At 40.9% G+C, this 22,920-nt stretch overlaps 1 long non-coding RNA gene across 1 annotated transcript in view; it reads right to left on the bottom strand.

Annotated features, from left to right (window-relative positions):
• Positions 1-7,129: 7,129 nt before the first annotated feature.
• The window catches only part of LOC106150098, a 48,993-nt gene continuing 33,202 nt past the window's right edge, over positions 7,130-22,920 (bottom strand). Inside the window, exons 5-6 of the long non-coding RNA XR_001236708.1 lie at positions 16,957-17,087; positions 7,130-7,654 (exon numbers count right to left, since the gene is read on the bottom strand). This is a non-coding gene — a long non-coding RNA (uncharacterized LOC106150098). The remainder of the gene's footprint in view (positions 7,655-16,956; positions 17,088-22,920) is intronic.

Here is a 22,920-nt window from a genome sequence, read left to right as displayed (position 1 = left end):
GTGGTACATGGTTCCATTTATGTCTCCAATTGCTTACTTCACTCCACATTCATTGCAACCTGACTTAACTACACGCCCACATGCCTCCTAGCTGAGAAATGGGACTTTCACTCCTTTTGCTTTGGTCTAAAGAATGCAGTTGAAGTGGTGCTGTACCAATCTTAGCCTTGGTCTCACAAGGCCTTGTAAACTTGTGCGCTTCCTCTCTTGGAACCTAGCTAACATCCATATGAACAAGCCCACACTACTCTGGGAGAACTTGAGAGGCCATTGAAAGCACCACAGCAGAAGTCATCCTGGACCAGACCAGCCGCCAACCAACATACTGACGTTAGATACATAAAAGATTCCAACCAAGATAAGCAAATCTTCCCATAGTCCTTTGGGGAAAAATATGGTTGTCTTTTTGAACCTTAGAGTTTTGTGATAGTTTGTTACACAGCCAAAGTCATATAACACAGTAATCTCTTTTTTTAAATACATGTAGAATCTGAGGCTCATAGAAGTATTTTACCGGAAACCATCTATTTTGTAAGTGTCAGAAAACAAGAAAATCTACTTCCTTTCAAAGCACAGCCTAATACTCTGCCCTACATATAATATCCAAAGTTATAATAATCATCTCCTTGTGCTCTCCCTAGATGCCACATATGACGGGCTAGAATTAAGCCTACTCAATCTAAAATGAACCTAGATGGAAATTTAAAATAATTGTGAAATCTATAAACAGAAAAACAGAGCCAAGGTTTGTTTGAGTTAAAGAAGGCAAAATTCATGGAGGATATACAGAGAGGGGGAGATTATTTTCTCTTGCTCCTGTTTCATCAGTTCCCACAGACATTCATGGAAAGATACATCAAACTTCGCATGCCTGTTACTGGATTTGGGTGATACTTCTCAGCCTCAATGTCATTTCAACCTTTGTAGACTCTCCTTGAGTTCCAAATAGCACCTCCCATGTCCACCTCTGCATCCGATCACAAATGTCTGCAACAGGATGTGTTCTTGAATTCCTTTCCAGGTAAAACACCATCCAACTAAAGTTGTCTCTTGAAATATGTCTCTTCTCTGAAAAATGACATAACAGGAATCCTCCACAAACACAGAAACATTTTCTTATCTAGCCTTTTCCTGGAGATCAATGGCTAAAATTGAAAGTATTTCATAAGATTTTAGTGTCGAAGAAGAAATGTCCAACAGTTAGATTTGTTTTCAACATAATGAAGACCCAGGCCCAGAAAGCTGGTATGTAAAATAAGGGAATTCTCATAATGTAACAACTTGAATAAAACAAGCTAATGAAACAAAAATACCAGAAGTTTAGTGGTTTAAAACAGTGGCTGGGGATATAGCTCAGTGGCATAAGCACCTACCTGGCAAGTGCAAGGTCCTGAGTTCAATCCCTGGTACCAAAAAAAGAAGATACTATTATGTGTCATTACTGCATCAACCCAGTGAAACTGTTTCTAATTGACTGAACGTGGTATTCCAGGGATCTGGGTTCCTTCTATCTAGGGCTCCACCATCCTATGAAACCTCAGTGCTCGGGTTTTTTTTAATGAATGTAGAGAAGAAGATTTTTAAAAATCAAAAAGATGTTGTTTTTAACTACTTCATCAAACAAGTTCTGTGTGCCAAAAAGTATACGTAGCTAGGCATTTTACCCAACCTAGGAATGGAGAAATGGGAAATGTAGTCATCAATTAGAAAGCCACTGCCCAGCAATTATTTCTATGGAAGGAGAGTATAATTCTTTGATAAACAACCACCATTACACTACCACTGGAAAATAAAGCACATGGGCTTTAAATTATGTTTTAACTCCAATGATCATGACCTTCCACTTTCATAATGGCTGAAAAAAATACTGAATATCTACTTGCATTTAACTGTAAACTCTTCATATTTCAAGTCAAAGTCATTGACCATAAGTTCCCCCTCTATACCCTAAGGGCTTTGAGAAAAGAATCAACTCCTTTGAGTTTTGTATGCGGAACCTCCCATGCACAGTAACTGCCTGTGAATATTTGCTGAGGAAATGAACTGGGCATTGTGTTCTCCAAGATCCCTTATGCAACATGAATCTGAACTCATCCTTGAACTCAGTGTCAGGCATGCTGCTTCTCAGGATAAATTTCTTCCATGCCTGTCTGCTCCTCCCACATGAATCTATGTACAGCTCTGCAAGCATGTAACACTGCAGCCCTTCATTCACTTCCTGTCTTCTCTGCCTGGATTGCTCCGTACCCACATTCTCCTGCCACAAGTGTGGGCTTGAACACGACCATCTCACCTCCATGCAGTTTTCCCAGCATACTTGTACCAAAAACAAAAGAAAAATGCCAGTGTTTTGAAAACATTGATTTGATACGATTACCTCTTTCACTCTCTCCCATATAGCAATCCAACTTATTTCAACAAACCAAATAATCCTCAGCACCTTATTTAAGGTGGAGAGCATCTGGTCCCACTCACATTAGGATACCTACATCTTCAAATTTAGTAATATATTTTCTATTGCATTGTATCATGTGGAATCTCAGCTAGATAATGACCCTTGTTTGTCTATGGGATAATCACTTAAGTAGTATTTTTATTTGTGGTGAAATATTTATAAGTCTGAAAAGCTTACTGGAATTCAAACTGAAATCTTTAATTTTTCAAATATTTAAAATGTGACAGGAAATAAGAAACTAACATTAATTCAGCACCTATACTGTATTAGTACTTTACAGACTTTACTCATCAAAATCTTACATGAACCCAGTGAGAGATAAACATTATCACCATGTAGAGATGAGAAATCTAAAGCTTAGAAAGGGTAAAACATTGTTAAAGCTAGGATTCAAATGCAGTTGCATCTGACTGTGTGATAGACTTACAGTCCCACAAGATGTTCATGTCCCAATAAGGTGACTTGTGAATGTTCTCTTATATGGCAAAAGCAATTTTGTAGATGTGATCAAAGATTTTGAGATGAGGAGGTTGCCCTGGATTATTTGGGTGGTACTTAAATGTAATCACACAATTTAGTTGGCGAGAGGCAGAGAGAATCTGACTCTAATAGAGAAGGTAGTGTGATCATGAAACCAGAGACTGGAGTGATGTGACCAGGAGCCAAGATGTGGCTAGATGTTTCTAGATGCGGAAGAGGCAGGAAACAGATTCCGTCTTGTATACTGTGGAAGGAACGAGCCCTACCTAAGCTCTGAATTAGGCCTCTTAAGATTCATTTTTTACTGCTAGCTCCAGAAGTGTAAGAAAACTAATTTGCACTAAGTTTATGGAATCTGTGGTGGCAGCAACAGGAAATTTACAGGCTCCAAACTTGAAGGAAAAGTTTAATTAAATCAATTCACAGTGACAAACAAGACAAGTACTTAAACGCCTCCCCGTCAGAAAAAGCAACAGCTGGAGCCATGTCAGACCACATAGGGAGATCCCAAATACAAACAGCCTCCAAGAACACTTGAGCCATAATCAAGACTATTTCAAAGGAATATCTGGAAACCTTTAGCCAAATGTTCCAGCAGATTGTCCCAGCTGGGAGGAAGGACCTGTGGGAGGGCCAGCCCCACAGGTAGCCAAGCCTTAAGCCTTGCAAAATTAAACCCAAAGTTAACCAACCCACAAGGTTGAGGTGGCCAACACAAACGTCAGGAGAACAAGTTGTACTTCCAGTAGCAAGAACACTTTTAAACAAGAGTCATGTTAGGTTTGCAAACCTTGGAGGAAAGCCTTGCATATGACCTACAGTAGCCCAAGACTGGAATTTACCAATGGATGAGTATCTCAGAAATAAGTTTGCAAACTATGGGTCTAGCCCAGATGGAAAGATGAGCTACTGGCTTTGATGCAGGATAAACTCCAGTCCTGATACCAGCAATAGCCTCCTCCAGGATTACATTTGGCACAAGAAGGGGAATTATAGTAATTTGAACTACACATACTTTCCGATGCAAAATAAGAACTATCATGAACTGAAAGAAAATTTGTTTACATCTCCTGTTGTTCATTGAGACAATTCTTGCTGCCTCTTTATCTGCTTTCCAGTGTTATTCACTCAGGGGAAGTGACTCAATCAGGAAGCAATCACCAAAGCCAGGAGAAAACAGAATCTTCTGAATGAAATTAACTTTTGTTTTCCTGCCTCCTTTTGACCTTGATGGTTATTTATACTGAAAATTTTTTAAGTGTTAGCCTTATGAAATAATTGAAAAGATACAGGCAGAGGTATAAACAATAAGGTTGTCTGTGTAGTTTGGAACGTCCCTGGGAGAGAGGGACTGACTACAGTCTGACTGAGAACAAAACATAAACACAGTGGGAAAGCTGACAGAGTTTAAAGGGATGTTAACAGTTATTGGGTTAACAACATCCCTTAGTTATTGCAGGATGATCAGGTCTGCAACCTCCCAAGCCAGTGTACAGCGAAGGCTAAATAAAGGAGGTAAATGGAATGATTTCAGGGTACAGCGAAGGCTAAATAAAGGAGGTAAATGGAATGATTTCAGGACTCCAGGAGGACCAAAGCCCTCTCACAGAATTAGAGATTTTCTCAGGGCTAAGACCAAGACCTTCTCTGGGTGGCTCGCATTTATTTGGTTATCAGAAGAAGAGACAGGAGAACTAAGGAAGGGCAGAATTATTAAAGGACTTCTCCAAGTAAGGTATTAAATCAATCTTTAATAAGGATTAAATTAATCCACCCAAGAGTGAGATGCCTGAGGCTATAGTCTTTATCTACTTGAGATCAGATCTAGGTGTCCTTGGCTGTGATCTTGATTTATCCTTTGAGGTATTCTGGTTTCATCCACCATTACAGGTTTTAGTAGGGATTAGGGACTCACAGAGGTTCACTTACTATGCGTCTGCTGCCCATTTCCAGACAAGAAGGCCTAGGCCTTGGACAGATTCACAAGTGAACATGAAAAGTCAATTGATTAATTTAAGTCCTGCTTAGGGCTGCTTCATAGTGGTCTCCATCAAGCAGTACAGATTTAAAGTAATTTTAAAAAAATTACTAAAAGCCTTAATGACATAGCTTTGCTAAAAATTAAAAATTCCATATAATTGGATAGGCAAATTGCTGCTGCAGGAGTTTAACCAAGTAGGAGACTGGAGAGCTCCATTGTGGTGTCAGGCCGAAGCACAGTGGGTCACTACTGCACTGGGAAATGTCAAACCCCAGCTCTGCCACTGTTCAAGCATCAGACCTGGCAATTACATAAACATTCTGAGCCTAGTTGTTGCCTTCCTCTGTAAAATGGGAACCAAACCTACCTCCTCAGTAGGTTAAAGTGGAAAATGTATATAAAATGAGGTTAAAATGAGAAATGTATATAAAATTCTCAACAGATAATAGATGCCCAAGAACTATTAGTTTCTTTAATCCCTATGGGGATTTGGTCTCCAAGAAAATTATTTTCTGAGATTGTCACAATACCTTCTTATTCCCCACAAACTCCAACATAGACTTTATTTCACAGGTCTTCTGAAGTATTAGTTGCCAGTGAATATTCTGCTAATTATTTCCTGGTGACTGTTAGGTTCCCCAAAATGTGGAGAGCCCTGTGTAATTTCATTGGTACATTCTTCAGTTGAAAGCAAAGTCAAGGGCTTCTCCTAGATAAACAGTTAAAGTCTTCTCAGATGTCTATACACTTTTTTTAAAACCTTTTTTACCGGGTGTGGTGGTACATGCCTGTAATCCTAGCACTCAGGAGGCTGAGGCAGGAGGATCAGTGAGAGTTGGAGACCAGCCTGGGCTACAAAATGAGCTCAAGGCCAGCCTCAACTGCATACCAAGACCCTGTCTCAAAAAAGACAAAAAAAAAAAAAAAATCCTGGCAAGCGCAAGGTCGTGAGTTCGGTTCCCGGTACCGGAGAAAAACCAAAAAAAAAAAAATCGCTTTTTATATTTGAGACTTTTACAAGCTTAATTCTGTTCTTAAAGGCATTAGTCTTGCCACATGTTTGCTCTGACACATTTAATCAACTTCTGAGGCACTAGCATGATCATAGAGCTGTTAACAAGCCCATGGCACCCTCTCAGGCCTTGCATTGGTTCAGGAGTTTTGCTAGTTTCTATTGCCCTACAGGGTATAGATAAAGTTAACTGTCTGACTTAGAATTTCTTCCTCATAGTTACAAGAGAGACTTGGTAGAATAATATAGACATAAGTCACACAAATCTATCACCAATAGCATTTTGGGTGGAACTCCCTTCTTGATAATAGCTGCACTACCACTCAGACTGAGAACCAGTTAGGAAGAAGGAGGAAATAGTTCTCTATAAACCAAAATGTAAACCAAAGTGAAAATCCTCATGTGCTTGTGGGTTCAGCCTACGTATTGTCTTTCTCATTGTAACCGATCCAGACAACAGAAGTGGCCGTCCATTCTTAACTCTTGCCACCGTTCTCAAGCTGACATCTTGGAATTTCTCGCCCCCTTGGTCCCAGCATTCCCTTTGCTCTTCTGTTCAACATGGATTTCACTTACTAGAAAAAACTTGGGTTTCTGGTTTCAAAACATCAATACTTATTTCACACAACCTGACACCCATGGCTTAATTCTGATGCCTCTGTCTATTTATTCTGCAGTTTCTGTTGACACCGTAGGGAAAGGAAATCAGCCATATGAAGACACCATGACAGTGATATTAGAAAGTGGAACACCTAGCCTCCCTCAGCCAGAAGATGGCCGCTTGGGCTGCCCAGGGAATATCGTGGCATTCCCATGACTGCTCAGCCAAGTCTGTGTTTCCAGCATGGTCACCATGGACACCATACAAAAAGTAACTGTCCCCTTAGAAATAGAGTTTTTTAAACTCCTGCTATTGCCACAGGATACAGAGATGCTACATATGTCCTCCATTCTACAAGCATATTTTAATAGAATAGTAATAGCTTGTAGCTGACGCCCAATGAAACTTGCCAGCAATGCGCTTTTTAATGAAATCTTGCTCGCATCATGGTGGTTTGATTTACAGTTGATGGCATCTTCACATGGAGGAAACATAGTCACTGCACTGGTGAGAAGGAAGCTGTAGTGGAGAACCGACATGGGCTCAAGTTTAGAGGCAAAAGCCACAGACTTAGTGTCATAGGACTGTACATTTCACAATTAAAATGGTATATTTTATGCTGCATTTTTATCAAGATTTAGGTTTTGTTCTTTAGCCACAATAATCTATAACGCCTTGGACTAACAAATCAACATTACGTTGCAGAGATCCAGCATTAAGCAGAACTTACTGGGGAGAAGAATCCAAAGCTTTCTATAGAGACCCACTGGCTCTCTGCCTCCAAGCCTATTCCTTGAGGAAAAGCGTATGGTAGCCTAAAACATCTCTATAATTAGTTACCCATAATCTAAAGCAAATATGGTCCTTCCTACTCCTGCAGGAGCAGCCAGAGACCCGCAGGAGATGGTGAGGAGCAGCGTGTTCTCAATTCTCCTAGTCAAAGATTATCACCAGTTCACTTAGCACGAAAGAACTCAAGGATGGTGTTGGAGTGCGCCATGGTTCTTCACAATGTTCAGTGATGTCTGAATGCCCCTCTGGAACAGACTCAGTCAGGGTAACAGGTACCACCTTGCGGAGAGTCAACTCTCTTCATTCGCTGAGCTCTGCTGTTGTTTCCAGATCCTGCCAGTTCAGAATTTCACAGTTGATATTGCTGGGTCAGATGTTATGTGTTTGCTCTACTGACCCTATAAATGACTAATTTGTTTCAAAGTTCACTTCTAAGTTTGTTTCTCTAGAGAAAGTGCAATGTACTTTGTATTGATTTACTTTAAGATAATGTCTAAAACATGCTACAGAGGAAATCAGAAATGCAGTGGATGTTCCTTCACCAGAACCCACCTCAAGACAGACTGGACCATACACTCCTTGCAAGGGTGTTATCTACAATTCTGTCATTTCTGTCCAGTTCAAGTAGCATGTCCAACAAGTTGACTGCCAAAAGGTAGGACCACCTTAATGCAGTTATAAATTTCATCTTTGTCTTCTGGATCAGAGGCCAAAAAGAGAATTGTATAGAATGGTTAAAAGATTATCTTCAAAGCTGTTGTTTTTGTGTTTGTTCCACATGTTTAATTACCCATCCAAAATACGTTCAGTTTTTGGAGGAAAGTGCTAAGGCTACCCACTTTTAAAGAATTATAACATCACAAGAAATGATATGAAATTTAGTCAAAGTATTAGTTTTCCTCATAAATTTCCACGTTGTTAATAGCTATTTTTCTCTCATCCATAAGCCCACACTGAGGACAGGATGTGCATTTTTCATGCCCTTGTCTGTAATCTCTCTCCACTAGCCATAGAGTGACAGATGGTTATTCCACCTCCACATCTGGAAGGGAAAAAATGATTACCACTTAAAAAAGAAAAAGAAAAAGGAAAAGGAAGAAGGAAGAAAGAAGAAAGAAAGAAAGAAAGAAAGAAAGAAAGAAAGAAAGAAAGAAAAAAGAAAGAAAGAAGCTTTTAAATGAGATGTTATATAATTACCTAATTTCTTTCGTATAGTAAGTGACTTTCTAGGCCACCTACAGTAATGCACTGCACAATATTTTAAATTTGTCTAGGAGTCTATCTCTACTTTTTTCATCCATATGCAAACAACCTAATTCTTCTCCCTCTCTGCATGCACCATTACATTTACAGGCAGCACTCCCATCAGTGATAGATTTAACCTACTGGAAACTTTGGGAGAGCCCTCTACCTTACAATATTTGTACTTATGTTCTGAAATTAGACCCGTAGACGTTTTTTCAGTCTTCAACAGTCTCATAAAAATCCTAGAGTAAATCCTAGAAACCGCGAGCATCCTGAGAGTGTGAGGACAGGCTGCTAGGTGAGAAGCAGGTTTCCAGGGGGAAAATGGGGGAAGGGAGAGGGCAAGGGCAGAAACCTTACTGGAGGGCAAATCTAACCTGATATCCAATACGGGAAAAAGAAGCATTTCTACAACTTACTCAAAGTTTATTTTCCTGCTGTTAGTATTTTCTTTATACTCATGTTTAAGCAAATGACAAGCCAAATTTAAAAAGTTAGAAACTATAGGACACCAGAGACAAAAGTAAGGAAAAAGGAAGGAGGGGAGTTAAGTACTTGGGACAAAGGGATGGCAGAAGTCTTCCGTTTCCCTGAAGTTCAGCCAAGACGTCTGGCTTTGTGTGTTCCCCACACTTCCTTTCTCAATTGCACCACATCCCTTATCAGCAAAGCAGAAATTTCTGATCAGAAAGTTGCAAAAGCTAAAACGTCAAAAAAAATGTTCAATCATCGAGCTGTGACACAATCACCTTAACCCAGAGCCTCCAGCCTAGAAAGCTTCACATTCAGGGAAGAAGCTATCTTCCTTCACATCAGAACTCCATCTTCCTGTGAGCACAGATGGAGGCCCTTTGAGGTCGGCCCTGGGCAAAGCTGGGGAAAGAAGACCTAATGGTTTGACTTATCTCCTTTCCTCACCCTTTCCCTGGAGTTCTTCCCCTGAATCCATATCAATCTATCACTGATCAAGTACATGCTGATTTTGTCATGAGACTGGGAAAGCCAAAGAAAGGCTACAAATCCCCAAACGAATTGCTAAAAATATAATTTCAGACGGTGCCTTCAAACCTTGCAGCTCGTATCCTTCCGCTGACCTCCCACAAACCTGAAACCTTAAACGACCTGGCAGGATGGGAGCTCTTCTGATTCAGGTTTCTCCAGGAGTGCGCTGCACATGGTATCTGCTGCTCTGGATGACCTGAGGACTGTCCTACCTGCTTTATTAGTCATCTAGGGCTTCCAGAACACAGTGTCACAGACTGGGTGGCTTAAACATAAAAGTTGATTTTCTCACAGTTCTGGAGCTGGAAGTCCTAGATCAAAAGTGTCAGCAGGTTTGAAATTTTGTGAGGTCACTTTCCTTGGCTTGCAGGTAGTTCCTTCCCACTGTGTCTTACATGGTCTTCCCACCACCATCCATGTCTTAATCGCCCCTTGTTATAAGGGTATCAGTCACATTGGATTAAGGCTGAATTTTACTTTAATGTCTCTTCAAAAGGCCATTCTAAAGGTTAGGGATTCAATTATGAGTTCAATATATGAAAACTGGGAATTCAACATATGAATTGGGAACTCAGTATATGAATTTGGAGGGGTAAGAGGGACAATTCAGCTCATAATACTCTCTTCCCATCTTTGGGAAGGATTTTCAAAGGCCACAGGAGATAAAGCTGTTGTTCTCTTATTTAGCCTGGGGTACTAAGTGCAGGCTTTGCAGAGAAAAGGTCCACCACAGAGAAGACTCTTGCCGTATACCTTCTGGGGCGAGCTTAAGGAGGGTGCACATGACCAAGGAGAGAAACCTTCATGACCATGAACCTGGCATGCCACTACCCAGAGACAGTGAGGGTCCCCTACACCAGCACCTGATGGTGCAGGATGGGCTGCACCATGCAGTCAGATGCATAGGGACTCTGAACAGCTGGCCATGAGTGAGACAAGCTGAGATCACCCAGGCCTGACAGAGTGAGTAATCTGCTGGTCTCCAGACCCAGGAAGGGCATATGGCATTATTTTAGGGCTCTTTCTCACCTAAAGCAACGGGCCATTCTTTTGTCTATTAACTTTCAGTAATAACAACTGTACGGCACATTGAACTCTCCTACTTACTCCTCATGCTGTCACTATGTAACAGAAGAAACTGAAGCATAGAGAGGTTAGATTAATTATCCAAGGTCACACAGCTAGCATGAGGAAGAGCGGGTATCTGGGCCAAGAACTCTGACAACAGAACAGTTAGCTACTTCTCTCCATCAATCTACCTGCAAGAATAAAACCATTTGGCTACAATGGTGGAGTGAGAAGAACATAAATTTTTAACCTCATAAACCCTAGTGCTCAAATCCTCTGCCTATGCCCCAAGACAAATTAATCCCTTTGTGCATGCATGGTTGCCTCCTACTCAAAACAGGGATAATTTATAAAAGGTCTAATTAAAGTAACTCATATAGGGGCTGGGGATTTAGCTCAGCGGCAAAAGCGCCTGCCTGGCAAGCGCAAGGTCGTGAGTTCAGTTCCTGGTACCGGAGAAAAACCAAAAAAAAAAAAAAAAAAATAAAGTAACTCATATAGTATCTCTATCATTATTACTATTATTTTTCTCTCCCAGCTCTGTAACTAAATGTAGACCAACAAAACTGCATTAAAATATAAAGTAACATCTTGCGTTGCACATGTACATTAATTAGTACTGCTAACTTAAAGTTACCCTTATAACTCATTCTTCAGCAAAAGTGAAATTTAGATGCGCCCTCTTTTTCAGTTTCTTTTTAAAATCGCTACTGATTGCTTATTCATGGCCCCTACAGCAGCTCAATCCCTTAGGAAAACTCAGTGAATAATTTAAAATTCATGTTTAATTTATTATACATGCTTATAGCAACTATTTTCATAGACCGATCCTTGTTAAAGTTCTCAGAGGCCTTGAGGCACAGGTGGCTCCATTAAAAATGTATTTCTCCGTTTTCTTGGGGATTCTTTTTTTAAAGTGCTAGGATAGGCATGTTCATAGTTAGCTGAGAGTCGATTACATGCTACTTTATTCACATTTGAAAAAACATTGCTTTTTTTGTCTTAAAATTAGTTACATGCTAATACTTTCCATTTCCGGCTTTGGGATTATAATTAGAGCATATCACATAAGACCGCATGACTGCTTCAGCCATTTCCTAGGAATTGTTCAAGGGAAAATTCAGGAGAGCATTGGAGTGGGATGTGGAGGCGAAGGGCAAGAAATGCGTACTTCTGAGTATGGCCTTTGAAAGTTTAGCAATAGGATTGTTCCTGTGCATTCTCCAGATTCTCCGAATGGACAAAAAGCATGCAGATGGTTGTGACTATCACTCTTGAGCCAAGATGCATCCTTGACCAGCTATCGGCCCCTTGTCTGAACAGAACAGAAGCTGGAACATCACATGCTGTTCTGCTGAATCTGGTTCCATGCTTTCTCAAATAGCAAACGTTTTATTTACGTTTGTCTTAAGTGTGCAGTCTCGTACACTTAATCTGAGTTGATAGGTTTTTTCATTTATAGAGAAGTTAAAAAACATGAACGCCACCAAGGATAAGTTAGTTCCAGTTACACAGTATAGGTGAAGTTGATTCTACCTGGATTAGTGTAAACTAACATTACCTTTTAGAATGTACCTGTGGTGAAACGTCTCCCTTATTTCTTGTTGTGCTGCCTAGACTATGAATTGTGCAGTCAGCCCTGAGGGAAATATTCGCCTGGAAAGACTCAGGGAAGTCCTACACTACTAGTCAGTGTGATTGTATCTAATCTTCAGGACAATCCTGAAAAGTAGACACAATTTTAGTCCCACATTATACTGGAAGGAACTGACACCCAAAGAGGTTAAGTGACTCATTCAAAGTGACAGGGCTTCCAGATAGTGAAGATGGGATTTGAACTAAAATCATCCTGGCTCGTAGAGCTCAGGTGTAGAGCCACAGTCTTCTATTGCTTCTGGGCTCTCCTGACTTGTAAAAGACCATAAAGATTTTGGTGAAGTCTATTGCTGGGCACGGAATTTAATGAAACAGAGTTTTCCAGGATTTTAAAGCAAGTTTTTCTTTAAAATACAATAACAACAACAACAGCAGCGAGAATGAATAGAAAGGAGCTCTCTGAGGCAGTAGACTGCTTACCTGCACTGGGGTTTGCCGACCCTTACATCAAAGTCGAAGTTTATATTGTTTAGGCTTTTCAAGTTGCCCACTGGGTTTCACTGCAAGCTTCTCACCAACAGACCTTCTCTATTTAAATCAGACCAGACTGCTTAATTATTTTGGCCTTCTTTTTGTTTGTTTGGTTGGTTGTTGTTCTTCCTGTTGTTATTTTTTGAGACAGGCTCTCACTATGTAGTTCAGATTGGCCTTGAACTCACTATGTAGCCCAGGATGGCCTCAAACATTCAGTGATACTCCTGTCTCAGCCTCCGATGTGCTGGGATAACAGACATGTATCACCATGCCAGGCTTGACTGCTTACAATTTTTAAAACACATTTTCTTATCTCCACTCCCTTCTGAAGTTGTTCTCTCCTTTGGAAATACTGTAAGGTAAGATAAACATGGCCATAAATTCTTTACAGCTCCTCCCATCAAAAAGTGGGACCCAGCTCCACATCTGCTTGGATATGAGCTGACTTTGTGAGTGCTTTGGGCAATAGGATATGGCCAAGTGACACCCCATGACTCCTAGGCCTTGGTTCCCTGTGTCTTCACTATTGAGCTCCCTGTCAGCACTGCTGCCCGCCAGTGAGGAGGAGAGAGGCCACGCGGAGATGGACGGCAGCCATCCAGCCAAGACAGAAGCAAGGCTGTCAGACTGCCTGACCCACCAGTGACTGCAGTTGCATCAGACAGATGCAACTTCGAGATGAGGCATCTTCACTCAGCTGAGCTCTGGCCAAATTACCAAGGCAAAGAATAGTGACAGATAAATGGTTGTTGTTTTAAGACTCTAAATTTGGGGGTGGTTTATAATGCAGCAGATTCCTAACACATGACTTTTTATCCCTTTCTTCCAAATAAATCCACTGCCTACTTGTAAACAGAGGTCCAAAGCTCCTCCTACAAAAAACTTTCCCTGGTAGAAACTTCCCGCCCGAAGCTGGCCTCACTCAGGGCTGAGGATATAGCCCAGCATAATATGATTCCTCTGCTACGTACCTTCCCACGTCCAATGGCTGATGCCTGGAATCTCACCATTAAAGTTTAACTACTTACATAAAAGCATATACACCTATTAAACATTAAGAGTTCCTGGAAGGGATAGAAAGTTTGTGCTTTTGATTTTGCTCTTATTATAAAAGTATATAGGAATAGAATATGACCCTTACATAAGGTCACACCCTCACAAAGAGAAAAAAGAATTTTTTTTCATAATTTGAGCTTGAGAATAAGCCTTCAAGGAAGCAGACTGAATAATTACACATCTCATTTTAATGTTTGTTCATTCAATTACACATACATATTTAAAATCACGATATATAAATAATCTTTCAATTTAGAAATCGCCCTTTTTTCTCCTCTTCCATCCCTTGAAACTGTTTGATTCAAAGCTGCCATATATTTCTTTAGTAGCAAGTGTCCCCCATTTCACTAGCAAGGACATTGGACGGTTTAGTCATTGGTCTGTTTTCCAGACATCACCTTCCCTCCACCTAATTTGTATTCTTTTTTACTTTCTTTTTTTTTTTCTTTTTTTTTGGTTTTTCTCCGGTACCGGGAACCGAACTCACAACCTTGCACTTGCCAGGCAGGCGCTTTGCCACTGAGCTAAATCCCCAGCCCCTGTATTCTTTTTTAAACCATGATGCCTCTGCCACTGGAATTTTTATCCTAAGACACAAATTCCCTTTCAGAAGATCCAGCCAGTTTTGTTCCTACTCATCCTAGAAGAGTCTATTCGTGACCATCACAGGGCTGCCCTTTAAAGTATTGCTCTATAAAAGGACCTCTAGAGAGGGTCCAGAGACCTGATCTATAATAACATTCGCAGTTTGCAGTTTGGGGGATTTTTTTCTAAGAAAAAGTTAATTAAATTCATTACAAATTTATTTGCTCCTTTTTTAAAAGCAGACAACCATATTTATCTATAAGCTTATGATTTCTTAAGGTCACTTCAGGCTAATGTGTCTTACCCAAATAATATTTCTGTAGAAAAAGGAAAGAAAGAAAAAAAGAGAGAGAGAAAGAAATAAAGAAAGAGAAAGGAACAAATTGAGAGAGAGATTATCACATAATGAAAAGGGCTGTGGGAAGAATTCAAGTGGAAAGCAACTCCTTCTTTTCTGAGAGAAAGTATTCTGAGGAGAAACCAAATTTCCTTATCTGATTTGTATAATTAGTATACATGTTCATTCTAAAAACTTTAAATGTCAGGCATAATCCCAGCACTCTGGAGGCTGAGGCAGGAGGATTGTTGCAAGTCTGAAACCAGCCTGGGCTACAAAGTGAACTCAAGGCCAGCCTGAACTGCGTACCAAGACCCTGTCTCAAAAAGACAAAAAAAAATATAAAATAAAATTTTTAAAAAAGCTTTAAACAATGCAGAAAACTAGGTAAAAACAAAAATCACCCACTGTGCTACTAATTAGAGGTTAAATTATTGGTTTTAGCTGTTTGGCTCATGTCCTTCTAGTCTAGACCTTGTTCTTATGCACTATTATATATCACACTACTCTCAATCCCAGTTTCTTTTACTGAATACTATGACATGACCACTTCCCTTATTAGAAATGCTTTGTAAAGAAATATGCATCACTCCCTCAACCTCCCTCCTATTGCTATGGACTTAGATTATGTGGGGAAGCAACAATATCTCTAGTACATATCTGTCCCTTGTATCTTAGTGTGAATGGTTTTAGATTCCTTTTTCCTTTTTTGAGTATCTACTTGTGGTAGACTGACAGCTGGTGGTCAATTTGTAATACCCAGCTGAACTGAACCAGTGTGGTGCTGGGTGTGGGAGGCCCACCTGAGGATTGTTGCCAGCAGCACAAGAGGCAGAACTGGAGAGGAAGAAGTTCAGAGACTGTTGGAAGCTGGTAGAAGCTGTGGGGAGCTGGTAGAAAGTGTTGGGTGCTGTTAGAAGCTGTAAGGAGCTGTTGATTCTCTTGGAGAAGTTTGTCAGGCCGGCTTTCCTGATGAACTCGGCTGTTCTCATCATCCAAGGAGTTGAGGATGTTGTTGTCACTGAGAATGGCTTCGGTTCACTTAGGGGGAGCTCTGGCCCTCACTTTGAGCATCGCCTCCCGGCTCTGGAGGGAAGATAGCATACTACTCAGTCTCCTGGAGACTTGTCACGTTGACTTTCCTGATGGGAATTCGGCTTTCTTCATTATCAAAGGAGCTCAGGACCTCACTGTTGTTGAGGATGGCTGTGGTACTTTTCAGGGGAGCTCTGGTTCTTACTTTGAGCATTGCTTCCTGGCTCCAGTGCAGATCCCTCAGCCTGCTGGCACAGATCCTTCACCCCACTGGCACAGAATTTCTAGTTTCCACCACTGACTTTTGGGCCTTCCCAGAGCAAATCCATGAAATGGGCCCACATGAGACATTGTCATGGGCTCTTGGCCTCCAGTTGGACTTGGGGGAGGCATTGTTATGGGCTCTAGGTCTTCAGCTGGACCCATGCAGGACATTACCATGATATCCAGGCCCTCAGCTGGATTCTTCGGTCTTTAGTGTGTGGACAGATTTCTTGCACTCCCTTTGTATATGATTTTTTAGGTGACTATTATAAATAATCTTATAAAATATGTGTCCTGTATTAAATTCTTCCCCTTGCAAAAACTCCAAACCACAACACTACCCAAGTAAAATATATCAAGAGTAAATAAAGAGAAGTCAGTGTCCAAAACAGAGCTATAAACTCACATGGAATATAACAAGGGTTTGAATAAAGCTGAATGCTATGACAAGAAGAGAGAAAGTTGACGGCTCAGGAAAGTGGCCAGAGGAAGTTTTATGAACATTTGAAGATTTAGGAACTTTTTAATGGTTTCTTAATTGCTTATTTCTAGCCTATTACGACTTAATTTTTTTTTTTTTTTTTTTTTTTGTCTTTTTGAGATAGGGTCTCGCTGTGTGGTTCAGGCTGGCCTTGAGCTTACTTTGTAGCCCAGGCTGGCCTCGAACTCACAACGATCCTCCTGCCTCAGCCTCCCGAGTACTGGGATTACAGGCATGCACCACCACACCTGGCTAGACTTAATTTTTTTAAAAATTTGGAAATGGGCCAGGGTTATTATATTTTCTCTCAGAAAAGAGTGGCACAGCCCCTGCCTAATAAGTACAAGGTATTAATTCCTGGTACCAAAAATTAAAAAAAAAATTTTTTAAATATTTGGAAACAGGAAGAAATTTTCAGAAAACTTTCCCTACCTGGATTGCTGGAATAGAGGACCTCTGCTTTGTTATGTAACCGCTGCAGGTTTCCTGGACAAGGCACCATCTCCTGAGAGCAGGCTTGAATGCGGAGAGAACACAGGGACTCCAGGCTTGAAGAGATGGGACTAGAGAGAAGGCAGACAAGTATGGACATGTGTAATGGTTGATACATTAATATATCAACATGAAGTCTAGATGCTTAGCTAAGTAACTCAGCAGTTCTACATCCTGGGGTGCAGAGGACCTGCCCTTATCGCTCTAGGATGTTGTTCATTGTGTCAACTTGAGGAGTTTAGAAGTTTAACTAAGTGATTAAGCAGGGGGCCAGGGTCCTGACTTTGTAAACATCCTGAGTTTGTGGAAGAGGAGACAGCGGAGCCAGTGCGGGCAGATAACCTGCGTACAACATAAGGGAGGAAAACGGGCTTGCTTTACCTGCTCTTTGCTCTTGCTGTTTTTCCTGTCCTCTGCCGCTTTGAACTGTTGCCCCTGCGCCCTGCCATCCTGCTGTGGAGCCAGCCGATTATAGACTGAAACCCCCACAAACTGTAAGCTAAATAAACCTTTCCTCCCTTAATTTTGGGTATTGCCTATTTTGTCTCGGCAATGAGAAAAAAATAACCAAGACAACATGCAAAGCTAGAATAAGCCTGGGGCGTCTTCATCTCACTGGGACCAGCCCTGCCACCCCCACACCTTTCAGCATCTCTCTGTGCCTTTCTGTACCCACATGCACCACAAGGACGCCCACCGCCGGTGCCCCCTGGTCCTTGAAAACGTGCACGTCTCCTCTCCCTCCAGTAAGTGCCTGAAGCTTAGTGAAGGCAGCAACGATGTTGCTGCACTCAGCTGTGGCCGAGGCTTGAGGCCAAACTCCAAACCCCACATGCAGCGAGGAATCTACGCGACCCTGGGCCTTCCTCGGCCTCCTCTGTGCTCTCGTCTCCACCCAAGCAGCATGACCAGCCCTGTCTCTCCATCTGTAAATATGGCCACAGACAGGAGACAGATGTGCCTCCTCTGGCCACGCTGCCCCTACAGACTCCACCACAGATCTGTTTCTCGCTTTTACATGACACCTTGTAATTGACATTTTCTGACCGTGCAACGACCACCACACCCAGAACTCCAAGACATGAGTAGCTGGTCAGTCCTCGGCAGCGTCCACACTGGAGCAGCCAGGCCTGTTCAGGTTGTGGACAGCAGGCTGGGCCAGCTAGGGCTGCACATGTAGCTTTATAGTGCTTAGTAAAAAGGATCACCAGTGAGGTCAAGCGCTAAGTCAAGAGTCCCCTCCTCAGGCAGTATGTGCTAACTATTCCACCTAAGGTGCCGCCACCCCTTACTCTACCAGGCATAATTCACTCTGCGCATAACATGTGACACTTCCTGAAATTATCTTGTTTAATTGTGTGTTGTCTTTCTCTCTATTAAAATACACCATGAGAGCCAGGTGTGGTGGTGCACGCCTGTAATCCCAGCACTCGGGAGGCTGAGACAGGAGGATCGTTGTGAGTTCGAGACCAGCCTGTGCTACAAAGTGAGCTCAAGGCCAGCCTGAACTGCATAGTGAGACCCTGTCTCAAAAAGACAAAATAAATAAATAAATAAATAAGTAAAATATACCATGAGAGCAAAAATCTAGTCTCAGTACCTAACGCAGTGAATGACACTAATGAAGCTGTGGTGTAAATGAATAAATCGGGTGGGGGGGAGCAGAGTAAATATGACTCAAATGATAAATAAGCAATACAGGGCACTAGGCACTGAATATGGAGATTTAAAAATATATCCCTGACCTCCAAGAGCTCTTGGTCTGATAAAGACATAAGACAAAATAATGCAATACCATATATAGGTACAGTGATAGTACAGAGGGAGGGGTCTACAGATTTTCTAAAGGAAATTTGAATTTTGTTTTAAATTAATGAGAAAGGGGCTGAGGATTTAGCTCAGCGGCAAAGCGCCTGCCTGGCAAGCACAAGGTCGTGAGTTCGGTTCCTGGTACCAGAGAAAAAACCAAAAAAAAAAAAAAAAAAGAAAAAGAAAAATTTCCAGGAAAGTCTTTTAACAGAGTCCCTTGGATCTGTATTCTGACCTAAACAGTGGCCTCATTTCCTCTCCCCATGGAAATCTGGGGTTAAAAGGACCCTTTGAGATGATCTAGTCCAGGCACTCTTAAAGAGAGCTGCTGTGCTTTCGGGATGTGTCCACACTTTCTCTAATACTTACCCCTTCAAAGAAAACAGATTCCACTCTTTTGCATGTGGCCACTCCTAATAAAACATGTGGCAAAATGATAACTAAAAGATGAAGGTGACTTCCAAGGCTAGAGCATAAAAGACACTGTCTGTCCGTCTGTCTGTCTTTCTATATCTCTCTCCTTCTCTCTCTCCCCCTGATCACTCAGTATGGGTTGCTTTGTGATGAGGACACACAGGCAAGCAACCAAAGCCTCTTGCCAATCCCGTGTGAGTGAGATGTGCTTCTGGAAGCACTCTGCTGCCCTAGTGAAGCCATTCCACGGCAGCAGATGCGATCAAGGTCTTGTCTGCAACCTCATGAGACCCAGGATCTTCCAGCTGAGCTGCTGCTGAATTCCCAACCCTATGAGATTATAAACCTTTGTTGTTTTCAACCACTAAGATGTGGAGTAATCTGTTACACAGCAATAGGTAACAAGGACCTCAGACAATTTGTGTGTGTGAGTTGTGATTGTTTATGTCTACCACATGAGAAATTACAACTCAGGTTTTAAAAGATTTACATGTTAATTCACTGCAAGCAAGAGTAATAAATTATTACATGTTACGGTAAATAACATTTTTACGAAAATTAACTCTTTTGTAAAACAAAAAGTATTTAATTGGAAAGTGGCATCATTTTACATTTGTGCATATTTCTTTAAAGTCCAGTTTAATAGAAGATAGTTGGGTTCTTAGATATAGTATATATCATTCCACATTTAGACTCTTTTTTTGTCTTATTTCTTCTTATCAGACCGAGAACTCTTAGAGGTAAGGATTTTTTTTTTTTTTGGTCTTTTTGTGACAAAGTCTCACTATGCAGTTCAGGCTGGTCTTGAGCTCACTTTGTAGCCCAGGCTGGTCTTGAACTTACAAAGATCCTCCTGCCTCAGCCTCCTGAGTGCTGGGATTACAGGCATGCACCACTACATCCAGCAGGATATTTTAATTTTAATCTCCATATTCATGTGACTTCTGGAAAACTCCACCACACACTTATAAGACAGTGAGAATGAAAAAGGGACAGTGACTAGTCAAAGTTCCCTGAACCACCTATGACATGAAGATACACAAGTCACTCTCGAGCAAGCCCAAGGACTGTAAACTCATTAGCACCCAAGAGAGACTTTCGCCCCTTCAAAACCTCCCAGATGAAAGTTGCTCCTTCTGTCATGCTAGCTGTGCTTTCTAACAGTTACGCAGTCTCCTAAAGTCCATGCAGAATAAATTGTGAGGGTTTTTCCTTTGTTTTCGTTTGTTAGCCTTTCGTTTTGTGATGCTGGGAACCAAACCCCTAGCCTCACACAAGCTAAGCAAGCGCTCTATCACTGAGCTACCTAAGCCAGACCCACCCTTAACCCAAGTCAGAGTAGTTTGACCACTGCTTTCATGCTTTTTTAGGGCTAGGTATATATTCAGTTTATTGTAAGAATTATTCCTAACTTCAGCATAAACTGAAGTTTATGGGGTACTTTTGCCCATGTTCTCTTTTTTTAAAAAGCAACTTTAAAATGATCAAATAGCATTTCCAAGAATTTACCATGAGTTATTCCCTCCCACCAATTAGTGTCAAGGACCCCTATGACTTTCGATGGAACACACATAGCTGGTTATTTGCACACAACTATTTGCACATGTTAGACAGAACTGACAGATGTAAAACATCTGAGAAGGTAAAAGTTTTTAAAATATTGAAAACAATTAATGCAATTTAGAACAGATTTTCCTTTTTTACTTAAAGCACAGGCTTCTAACGTATTATTGCCATGTCCTGTGTACAAGGTTCTTCCTACAACATAATGACAGCTTCAAGCACATCACCACATGCTTCTCAAAAATAACCGGATCTTAGCCAGTCATCAAAATTATCCACCAGATGCCTTTTTTAGAGGTGGCTTGGAGGTGACCTGTGCTTGTTTTTAAGGGCAGCAAGATAATGTACATGGCTAGTTCTGAAACAAAGAAACAGATTCTGGGATGCATCTCCATCCAGAAAATATGATCCAGAGTAAAGAATTAAGTTTCTCTTCATGTTTAAATTCTGGGACAAAGATTTTAAAATTTAAGCCAGAATTAAAAATTCAGTTTGACATCCTCTTGTCTGCACTTAAAAATCCCTGACCTGAAAGAAAAAGTTAAATCTATCTAAAAGTCACTTGCTGATATTCCCAAGCTCCTAATTCAGAGACAGCCGTTCAAAATAGCTTCTCCCCATGATATTACAAGATTTACAAAAAAAGTTACCCTAGAGAAAAAAATCCAAATTTCACACAATTGAGAAAATTCATTCAACCACTTCTTGCCTTCTCTCTCAGTATAACAGATAATTTAAGATTAGTATTTTAATAGTAACAGTCACAAATTATTGAGCATTTACTATGTGAAGGATTTTAGTAGGTGTTTTTCAGCTTTAGTTCCTTTAATCTCAATAACACTACCCAGTTTCTCCAAAAATAAGAATCAGGTAGGTCTTATTTTCAGGGAAGTGCAGTAAGTATAATTGCTATTCCTATTTTATAGTTGAAAAAACTGAATAGTCAAAAGTTGGGCATGGTGATGTGCTCCTGTAATCCCACCTACTCAGGTAGCGGAGGCAGGAGGATTACAAATTTGATGCCAGTCTAGATAATTTAGTGAATCATTGTCAAATAATAACATTAATAATAAATAAATATTCAGTTATATAGAAAAATTTAGCTATATGGCCAAGATCAGGTAGAAAAGTATCAAAAGAGAATACAAATGTTTAGGCTGGGCATATAGCTCAGTGGCATAGGGCCTGCCTGGCAAGCACAAGGTCCTGAGTTCAATTCCCGGTACAAAGAAAAAAAACCTTAGCCAGAATACAAATGTTGCTTAAGAGTAAAATGTAAAAATCCAGCTTCCGAATCATTAAACCAGAAAAATATGGTACCGTGAAAAACCTTGAATACATTTGGACTGGTGTGATAATTATATACAGCCTGACCTTGGAAACAATGGTCTAGCAATTGCCTGGCAACACTTAGGACCTCCTGAATGTAAAGTTCCTTGGTGTTGCTGTTCATACCCTCTGGGAGGCCAAAAACGATTTCCAGGCAGGCAGGGAAAGTGTACATTTTAACAGTCATCACAGATACTCTAAAACTAACAAAATGAGAAACAAGACAGTAAAATATATTGATCTGATTCCTTAGGAGTAATACTAGAGTTGTTTATGTGTTCCATGAACATTTATTGTGCAACAAGTCAGACCGCACTGGTTTTGTGTACTTGTTCTAGATGAGTTCATTTCATAGCACCAATGTTTCCTCCTGGACCTCTGACACTGCTTTGGAGATGTCAGACTTACTTCTCCTGTGCTTAGGCAACACTCCCATCCTGTCACACAGAGATGCTCTGTCTACACAGCACTAAACTGATGTCCTCACATGAGCAGCCGAGACATCTGAACCAGGAAACACAGTAATTGAAAGGCATATTCTATGAGATTTCAAAAGGTTGAACCAGGACAACCAGGAAATGTAGTGCCAGGGCTTGCCATTGGCCTCGGGCATTTGGCAGCAAGCATGTGTAAACAGAAGATAATGATAATACCAGAAACCTCTGAGAAATGTGTAGGAACAAGTTAAATCTTCAGTAATCTTTAGAAAACTCCAATGCCCAATACTTGCTTTCTTAAAGGTGAGGAGTAGGTAAGTCAGGGAGTCAGTTTAGAAGAAAGATTGAGCCA

Source organism: Chinchilla lanigera, unplaced genomic scaffold, assembly GCF_000276665.1.
Source record: "Chinchilla lanigera isolate Chin_1 unplaced genomic scaffold, ChiLan1.0 scaffold00005, whole genome shotgun sequence".
NCBI lineage: Eukaryota > Metazoa > Chordata > Mammalia > Rodentia > Chinchillidae > Chinchilla > Chinchilla lanigera.
This window is presented reverse-complemented; position numbering and strand designations above follow the sequence as displayed.